The 9,570-nt window shown below is 41.3% G+C and overlaps 2 long non-coding RNA genes across 2 annotated transcripts; both read right to left on the bottom strand.

Annotated features, from left to right (window-relative positions):
• Positions 1 to 1,759: 1,759 nt before the first annotated feature.
• LOC109524052 (uncharacterized) lies at positions 1,760 to 3,757 on the bottom strand. Its single transcript, XR_002169896.1, has 4 exons — positions 3,743 to 3,757; positions 3,579 to 3,649; positions 2,716 to 2,908; positions 1,760 to 1,846 (listed from the first exon to the last, which is right to left on the bottom strand). It is a non-coding gene; the product is annotated as an uncharacterized LOC109524052 (long non-coding RNA).
• A 1,391-nt stretch (positions 3,758 to 5,148) lies between these two features.
• Positions 5,149 to 8,077, bottom strand: LOC109524051 (uncharacterized). Its single transcript, XR_002169895.1, has 5 exons — positions 8,042 to 8,077; positions 6,445 to 6,799; positions 6,284 to 6,354; positions 5,359 to 5,530; positions 5,149 to 5,237 (listed from the first exon to the last, which is right to left on the bottom strand). It is a non-coding gene; the product is annotated as an uncharacterized LOC109524051 (long non-coding RNA).
• Between the last annotated feature and the right edge of the window lie 1,493 nt (positions 8,078 to 9,570).

Genomic DNA, 9,570 nt, shown 5'->3' with positions numbered 1-9,570 from the left:
TTTTGCTCATTAAACCATACCTCAAGAGGCAAATTTAAGCCTCCTCCACCCAGAACAAACTGCTCATATCGTTAAAAACTGGGTAATTATGACAAATTGATGTATGCAACATATTTGAACAAGGTAGCAATGTGTACAAGAGGGCCAGGAGAAACAACATACGCTCACTATATAAGAGCGAACAGCCACGACCGCTTCATCAACCGACTTGCAGAAATCCATCAAGACAAATCGTCAAGGTAAGTCGACATGATCCGATACTATGTGGTAGATACTATGGCTCTAATTTCATTTTAGACACTTGTCGAGCTGTGCAGCCCTTTTCAAACTCAAGGATCAATTTTTAGACTCAACCTCCCTGACTGCCTTTACAATTATAATCTTGTGAACCCCCGGGGGGTGCGTGCAGTACAGTAGCGGTACAGAACTGTTTCTCTCAAATTTAAATTAAAAGTAAAATGGATTTGTTTGAATTTGGCGAAAACGGATACGACCCGTTGGTGCGCCCCCGTTCTTCACGATCTCGTGTTCTGTCTCTCCCAGACCGCTGCATTGACCATCACAATGAAGATGATGATCTTGGCTTTCGCCGTCGCCCTGCTGCTTGTCGCAGGTAAAGGTGTCAATCCTTTGCGAGAATCCCAATGAGTTTGCACAGCATCCGTCCATCTGATTGATTTTGGTTTTCGATGGTTCTTTTTGAGGAGCAGGTGCCGAACACCATGGCCATCACCATGATCTCCATGATGGCCATAGCCATGACCTCCACCATGGCCATCACCATGATCTCCATGATGGCCATCACCATGAACTCCACCGTTTGCCTCTCCATGACCTCCACCACGGCCATCACCATGATGTCCACCGTTTGCCTCTCCATGATCTCCACCATGGCCATTAGGCAGATGCACTCCAAGTCAAGTCAGTATTCTCCTTTTCACGTGTATATTTGAAACACGTATTGACAGTGTGATTGGAAGTTTGAAATGCTTCTGCTTTCTTTGACAGGAGTCGAATCAGAGTGCATCCAAGGATCCTCAGGACTCGACATCCTTAATAAAGTTGTTTTGCAGAGCATCATTCGAAAAAGCAATTAAATGTACAAGTGAATATTTGGAGTCTTTTTTTTTTTTTTGTAGGTGTTGTGAATGAATGGATGCAGGAGCGTCCAATTTGTTTTCGTCGCAGTTCACATTACAGTTACGGGTGCTCTCAGGGGGCCGGTCATGACGAGGATGTTACGTCATCCTGTCAATTCAAACAACAGTGGATCAAATCTTTTTCATTGAAGGGCAAGAATAATTGTCGGGATGGGTGAGGACCAATATGATGTTTTGGTATAGGGCTGATATCAGACTTATTTCAAGGTACCGAGTACTCATGAAGGCTGCCGATACCAGCAAAATTTGAGGGGAAGAAAAATAGCAGTGGAAGCAAGTTCCCCCTTTCATGCACCCCGTAACCTGATAACATGATGAGCTGTCCACTGTGGTAACCGCAGTACCTGAAAGGGTTAAAGTTTCAACAAGTGTAGCCAGACGTGGAGTAAAGTTGCACCATCTGACCTGGGACGATTCGTGAGGGGAATCTGTTTGTGGGCGATGTGTTGGTTTTGCCAGGTGGCTGCACACCACACACCGTGGGATTTTCAACTAGCTCTCAAACACAACATACATCAGCACACATTCATGTTTAACATCACCAACAAAAAAGGAGTCCAAAGTATGCACTTCATTTTTTTTTCAAAAATTTCTTTTTAATGCTTTGCAAGTGAACTCAAATTAATGAATGCTGGGGGATTCTTGACGGCATTCAGACCTGATGCACTCCTGCCGCTTTGGTCCACCTGTTGGAGAAAGTTCAAGAGGTTCAGATTTAAGACTTTAGCTCTTCATTCTCTTTCTGGGGATCATCGTGTTCTCCCTCTCTCTCTCTCTCTCTCTCTCTCTCTCTCTCTCTCTCTCTCTCTCTCTCTCTCTCTCTCTCTCTCGCAAGGTGATTCAACAACAACAAAAAATATTTGGAGAATACACAAATAACACCGCCCATAAATTAATTAGGTCGCATCACTGTGCCAAGTGATTTCGACTCTCCCACTCCTACAAAACTCATCAAACATACAAAAAAACGAATGAGTGAACTTCATTTTGGCCTCTTTGTGGACTGCAGAGAATCTAAATGGGACAATTGCTTGCGGACCATGTGACTTGTGGAAAATTCAGTTTTTCAGTGGGGGAAATGTGTAGGGTAACAAAACTAATTGAAAACCAATAGCATGAATTTGAATTTTTTTTTTTGGTTTTGTCTTTACCGATAAATTCAATTTAAAGCATAGTTGGGATAGATAAAGCATAACACAACTATGTAAAAAAAAAGTTACATTTCTAAGGGATTTAAAAAATTATGTTTTACGATGGTGTCTAATTTTAGGAGGCAAAAAAAAAAAATTGTACTTTAAATTGGAACTAAACTGGTCATTTGTTCAATGTCCAGGATCCTAAGGAAACAAATCTATAGATTTTGTTTTGCATGCATTGATTTTATTTCCTGGAGACGCTAATGGCCCACAAGTCATTTAAAAGCTGTGACATGGAGTACATGCCATTTTTACATGCAATTTTTTTACTCATGCCACCTCCACCCTAAAATATTCTTTATTCATTTTAATTTATATCCAGAAAAAATCATTAGTACCAGACATAAAAGAATACAGACTGGAGTATGACTGAGTCTCACGTCTAATCCACTGTGGAAGGAAGGCGGATGCGCCGGCGGAGGTTGTCGCCATGTCTGTCTAACTGGCCAATCACACCAGGGTGGCGCGCCGGGGTGCGATATCTCTTGGCTTCCAAATTATGGGAGAAAACCATGTGAATTTGACGAATGTCATGGAAACGGTCCCCCGCACCTGAAGAAGAACCCCAAAATTATGAATAATCATCAAAAGGACATCCATCGCATATTAAGTTACCTCAAGAGACCTGCGCGGTGCGGAGCAAGCTAGGTAGCGTAGCGTCTAGCGCTCAAGAGAAAGGAAGGCAATTTTGACACCACTTCTCAACGTACATGGAAAAGAGCCACTGTCCTAAGTCAACACCCAAGCGTTTGAAGCAAACAAAATAATTACATACTCGCTTGCATAAAAAAAAAATTAAAAAAAATACCATTCAAGGACGGCACAAAACTGCCGAACAGCAAGCCAACGCATTTTGTGCATTTTTTCACAAAAATTAAATCACTCAATTTTAATCTTATTGAGGTATTATGTTTGTCCTTCGTATTATACCAAACCACAAAGGCTCTGTTACACACGTATTAGAATCGGGTGGTTATAGTTTGGGAGGATGAGAGTATAGCTTCCTAGAACTGTTGTTTGGATGTGAGCCACCTCAAACTGTTGATACCTTGAAAATTCTGCTGAATGTCATTTGCTCGATTCTTCCTCGCCACTACCTTCTCTAAAAAAGAAATCCTACTCCAGGGTCACTCGTCTGTTCATTGTACATTCAAAGTAAATGCTTGGTTCGCTTCCGCATTGGGCCGTCTGTGGTTATGTCCAGTCAGAGACATGCACTCACCGACTGCGAGGAGCAGGAAAAGGCTGAAAGCCAAGAGCAGCAACTTCATTGCGCTGTTCAACACAAGTCGCCTGTGACGGAGAATAAATGTTTCACAGCAACAGAAATGCTGTAAATAAAGCAAACCTCCTGAAAACAAGACAAGAAAATGTATGTCTACCTACCTTGTTGATTTGGAGGTTTCACTATGTGCCGTTCAGTGACATCGATGTGTTATCGGTCACTTTTTTTTATAGCAGCGCTTATTGAAATATGTTGACACATTCCAATTTTGATGAAAGATGCGCCCGCCCTTCGTCCTTCAGCGTCTTGTTTAATATGATCATTATTAATGAAATTAAGACTTCAAAAGACGATTTTACTGTTGATGATATTGCCTTGGGTGTTTTTGCCAGACCTTTATTCCAGTCATCCAACTGCCTCGCCCATCTCGAGACTGTGGCGGAGCTACGTGCTGGCCACGGCCACCCTGAATCACTCGCTGTCCACCCCGCATTTGGATTATATGATAAACAATGACTTCTCCGTTTCAGAGGAGGTTGCGCACATGTTGTGATACCCCGGCCACTACTCTGAAAATGTTCAGGCTACGCTACTGTGTCCAGGGACCGTGCTCAGGGTTCACAGTACCCTCGGGTCCTTCCAACTGGGGCAGGCAGTATATAACAATCCGAGCTCTGACACCATTTGCCCATGAATCGGTCAATCTGGTTCTGTTGTGTTCAGAAACTCGACGTGCATCAAAATGAGAGCAAGTCGGAGTGAGTTCACGTTCACTCCATTTGTCACAGGAGTAGTTGTAGTACCCACAACCGAGGTGATAACTTTCAAACTATACACAACGTTCTTCAAATGGAAAGTCAAGTCGAAAATGATCTTGAAAAATGAGGGCGGCCATTTTGCCTTTTCCTGTCGACTCCAAGGCGACACCACAGCGTTGTCACGCCCGTGACCTGAGCCCTTGAGCCACTCCATTTGGCCAAAGGGATCACATTCTGACAAACAACCAGTGCTAAAAAAAAATTACGCTGACTTTATCCTCCTTATTTCTACATTTTTTATACATTAATTAATCCAGATTTTAACACACAGGGCGTATTTTCAAATCTTAAACGATTCTTTTTGTCAGTGACTGAGGCCACACGCATAAAGAAAGAAAATCAGAAATGCAGAAATGCGTTTGGCTTGTCTCCACCATCAATTTCGGCCACACGTCAGCCGACATTCCTGTTTAACACCACCAACATCAACAACAAAAAAAAAAGACTCCAGATATTTACAATTTTTTTTTATCGATTTTTAATGCTTAGCAAGCCAACTAAAATTAAGGAATGCTTGAGAAGTCTCGATAGCATTTGGACCTGATGCGCCCCAGCCGCTTTGGTACACCTGTTGGAGAAAGTAAAAGATGTTCAGATTTAATACAGAATTTAAATGACTCTTAACTGTTTTTTTTTTTAATAAAATAAGATTGTTGGAATAACAAATGTGTAGAAAAAAAAACTGCAGGATTTCTAAATGATTTGAATTATTTCATGGTCAAGTCTGACTTTTGTCATTTGTTGTTTTATTAAATATACGATCAGACTAATGTGCAAGACACGACTGAATCAAAAAAAAAACTATTTTGATTGTGATCTGACTGAGCATTTATATTTCCTGGGGATGCAAAGCATTCGGTGGAATGGCCCATATGTTGTTGAAAAGCTGTGTGACATGAAGTAATAATTTGATTGTAATTTTCATCCGTCATTTGTTATAGCCATCAAAGAACACTCACTGGAGTATGACTGCTCTGCGATACTCTCAATTACGAACGCGGCGAATGATTCTGCTGCCATGAGGATCAATCAGACCAGGCTGAACAGTCAGACCGGAATCATCTTCACCAGGATCGGCCAGCCTTAACTGACGAACGATTGGGGGGCGACCACTGAAAATATCGCTGGTGCCTAAAGAAGCACAAGAAAAAAAAAGAGAAATCAAATGGATGTCAGCAACGAAAAAAAACCCGTCACCGATAACACCTATGGAAAATGATTCAGTGTGTCTCCGATGATATTTTTGATTGATTTAAAAGCCTATTAATTCAAGAGACATTGACCAAATGAACACGCATTGTTAAATTGGCAGTATAGTTAGCTCGTTTGTGTAGGCTGAAAAATATAACTCGACTTCAGAAACAACCATCTCTGCCTTCAAAAACAACATATTTGGTACAGAAAATCAGTAAACGCCAGAAAACATTCAAACAAGTCTCATGCTGAGTCAACGTTGATTTATAGCACTTTTACTGAAGAATTTCGATCAAACGGGTGCGTCCATATTGGCCGAAGCGATGTCGCAAGTGTGTCGACGTTCGGGTTTCCTCAAAGACAATCCTGTTGTGAACAACGAAAATTAGTATGAAAACAAAAAGGATTCCAAATAGAAAAATCTAATTTCCAAATAAATTGAAAGCCAGTCGTGTCAAAAATAAACCCGTCCACAGCATTCACCGTCAAACTGTTGCCTGGGTTTATTATTTTTGGTTTGAAGAAAAAAAACAAAACTGCTGCGTTTTGTTTTTGCTTCCGTTGTTTTTTGCAAAAATAGCACAAGAACGAATGAAAACCCCCTTCAATTGCTCATGTCGGAAACCTCAGCGGGCGTTACGTTAGCTTCTCCCTTGGGCCGTCAGTGGTCAGTGAGAGATATGCACTCACCGACTGCGAGGAGCAGCAAAAGGCTCACAGCGAAGAGCGCCGACTTCATTGTGTTGTTCAACACGAGCCGCCTACGACAGAGATTTATGACACAACAACATAAACACCGTCAAATAACCCAAATTGGTGACAATAAGACGGAGAAAAGTACAAAGACGCACCTTGTTGACTTGAAGTTTTCGGTTTGTCGTGTTCAATGAAAATGACGTCTAATTTGTCACTTTTTTCTGAAAGCAGCACTTATTTATATCGTGTTTAAACCCTCACTTTCCGCTTTCCAATTTTGAAGACGATCCTTGAAAGATGCGCCCGCCCTTTGTCCTCAAGCGTCTTTTTAAATATCCGTCAGCCATCCAGATAATCAGCAAAATCAACACTTGAAACGCGCCTTGTGTGTTCTTGTCACATCATTATTGCAGTCATCTGACTCACCCGACGCATCTCCAAGCAGTTGTAGGGTTAGCCTCACTCGCTCACTGTCCATCCCACGTTAGTGTTGTAGTTCTTGAGATCTGTCTTGGTTTTTTGGGAAAAAAAAACAGTCTCCACAATACTTTAAGGTCATCAGTACAGTCCAGGTATATGAAAAAATTCAGTATAACAAAACGCGTGACAAAGTGAGGGCTATTTGCTCAAAAATGAGATTAGTAACAGACCTGGTGGCTTGTCTTTCCACTCACTCACTGTCTGTCTCTAACTTGACCTCCCCCTCGATCGCCACGCAAGACAGCGTCGCTCAGCTGATGTCGTGCAAAGAACTTTTGAAGCCAGTCATGGGACGCTTGGAAGTCCTCGATGCCCATAGTTAGCGCGATGGAACTTGCCTTCTCTCTAATTAGCGGTATCAGTTAGCGGAAGGTTTTCTCGCATGATAACGGGTAAAGCGTTCCAGGAAACGCTCGTTTACTCGACTTGTCCTTCGAACCACAAGCAATTTACTCTGAGCAGCTAATCGGATTCATTCCACTCTTCTTCCACGGTCATTTGGATGCCACGATTTACGGGACGTTAATGTAAATGAACGAAATAAAAAAAAATTGTTCACTATTTCAGTCATGGCAACAGTGATTGCCCAGGACTGAGATCGCCGAACTGTGGTGCGTGCGCCTTTGGTGGTGTGCGAGGTAAAAACTTCAATGGCAGCACGTGAAAATGACATCAGCACATCTTTACAGCCACAAATGAAAAAGGGGAACTTGCAATAGTGGTCTAACATTCATTAATAAATCTGAAAGAAAATGTAAAAATTAAAAAAATGTTGGAACACACCGCAGAGAAAAATGAATTTTTTTTTTTAGGCTATGAGCACCAACTATCTGGATCTTCAAGGAGGTGAACAGTTTAAGAAGATGAATGAGTATCTAAAATGAAATATAAGCTGTAGTATCTTTCACGAAGTATCGATCATGTCGACTTTCCTTGATTGGATGAAGTGGTCACAGCCGTTGGCCCTTCTAATATAGCAAGCGTGTATTGATCCCGATTAGCCCTCTTGTATATATTGCTACCTTGTGCAAATATGTTACATGCATGTTTTTTAATGATATGAGCAATATAATACAATACAATATGCAGTTTGTTCTGGTTGGAGGAGGCATAAATTTGATTTTCGGTTACAGTTTTATGAACTTAACTTTGACCTACTCCCAGAGGGACATAAAGTCTCACTTTTACATTCCTTTACGTTTCTGAGAATATTTCAAATTTTTTTCCCTTTGAAAATGTGTTTTTATTTTGAGAATGTTTGAAAAGACTTACTGTCACAATTGCGTGGTGGTGGTGGATCCAAAAAGCAGGCAAGAGGGAGGAGAAGGTTGTATTTGAAGAAGTGTATTGATAAAACACAGAAAACTAAATCCTAAACAAACAAAGTCCAAAGTATCAAAGAAAACACATGACTGAAGATAAAACATAACAATGACCAAAACCTGGCTGAAACAAACATGCCAGCAGCCAACAAACAGCAACAATGACCCAACAATGAGCGGTCGGGCTGGGAGTCCTTTTAAAGCACTAATTACCTAATGACCAACAGGTGTGCAGCTGCAGGGGGAAGCCCTACAGTGCCACCTGTTGGTCACAAACAGAATCATGACACTTCCATTATTCCATGATTTTTCTGGGGGAAAAAAATCGTTTTATTCTTTTAATATTCTGAATTTTTGGGATCTGAAAATGCTTGTTTTCTTGTTTGGTGACATAATTTCTCCTCCTCCAAAAATTCGTTTTTCCTTTGAAATAAAATATTTTATTGCCTAATTTTCTGAATGTAAGGGACATTTTTTGACAATATTGCAAGATTTTTTTTTTCCAAGTATGTTTTTTTTCCAAACACCAAATTAAATTTCTAGCCTTTCTTTTGAACCTTAACCTCGGCCTGAAACTCGAAATTGTTTCCCTTAATTTTCTCTTTGAACATGAACTATGCTTCGGAGGCCGAAACTTGGTTAACATTTCCCCATGTACTCTCCGCTTGTGACTATTAATGCTAATCCAGGTACAGTACACACATTACGCATGTAATGTGTTTGCTAATAATTAAAAGCATCATTTTTAATGGTGCCTCTGGGCTGTGTCTTCACTTGCATACCACACTCAACCGTCCAAAACATCCGCATTTCTTTCCTCATGCCAAATCATAAGACACAGGTGACGTGTGTGTCCCCATTTGCCCCCCCGCCCCCAAACATTTTGGAAACTGAAGGGATGTGTTTCAGGGTTTTCTGCTCATCTGTGAAGTATCTAACTCAAAAGTTTTTATTTGATCTAAAAACACAATTTAATTACATTCCGATTGATATACTGTGTGTAGTGTGTGTGTGTGTGTGTGTGTGTGTGTGTGTGTGTGTGTGTGTGTGTGTGTGTGTGTGTGCGTGTGTGTGTGTGTGTATGAATTCTGAACACACTGCGATGACGTCACGCCCAGAGAATAAGCCTTGTGTATGCATTCTCGGATGTTATCTTTTTTTAAAATCCCGCCGACCCAGAACCAAGTTGAAATCCAGGTTGAGACGGGGTTCGACACATTAACGGTGGCCCGTCGCCGCTATGCCGCCGTATTGAGTTGTGAGACCACCTTTAGCTTTGGGTATTGTGGTTCATTTTTGATATTTTTTTAATCATTTCAGATTGAGTTTTTGTGACAAATGGTGTCCGGAGTGGTGCCTGCCCGGTTGGGAGGACCTTTCGGGACCACCAAAACCTGAATGTTGGTCCTTAGAATGTTGCGATGTTGCCGGCGTCAACAATTTCGAGTCGCTAAATTCAGTTTAAATTCACCTCTCCTT

The sequence above is a fragment of the Hippocampus comes genome, unplaced genomic scaffold (assembly GCF_001891065.2).
Source record: "Hippocampus comes isolate QL1 unplaced genomic scaffold, H_comes_QL1_v1.1 scaffold159, whole genome shotgun sequence".
NCBI classification, from domain to species: domain Eukaryota; kingdom Metazoa; phylum Chordata; class Actinopteri; order Syngnathiformes; family Syngnathidae; genus Hippocampus; species Hippocampus comes.
This window is presented reverse-complemented; position numbering and strand designations above follow the sequence as displayed.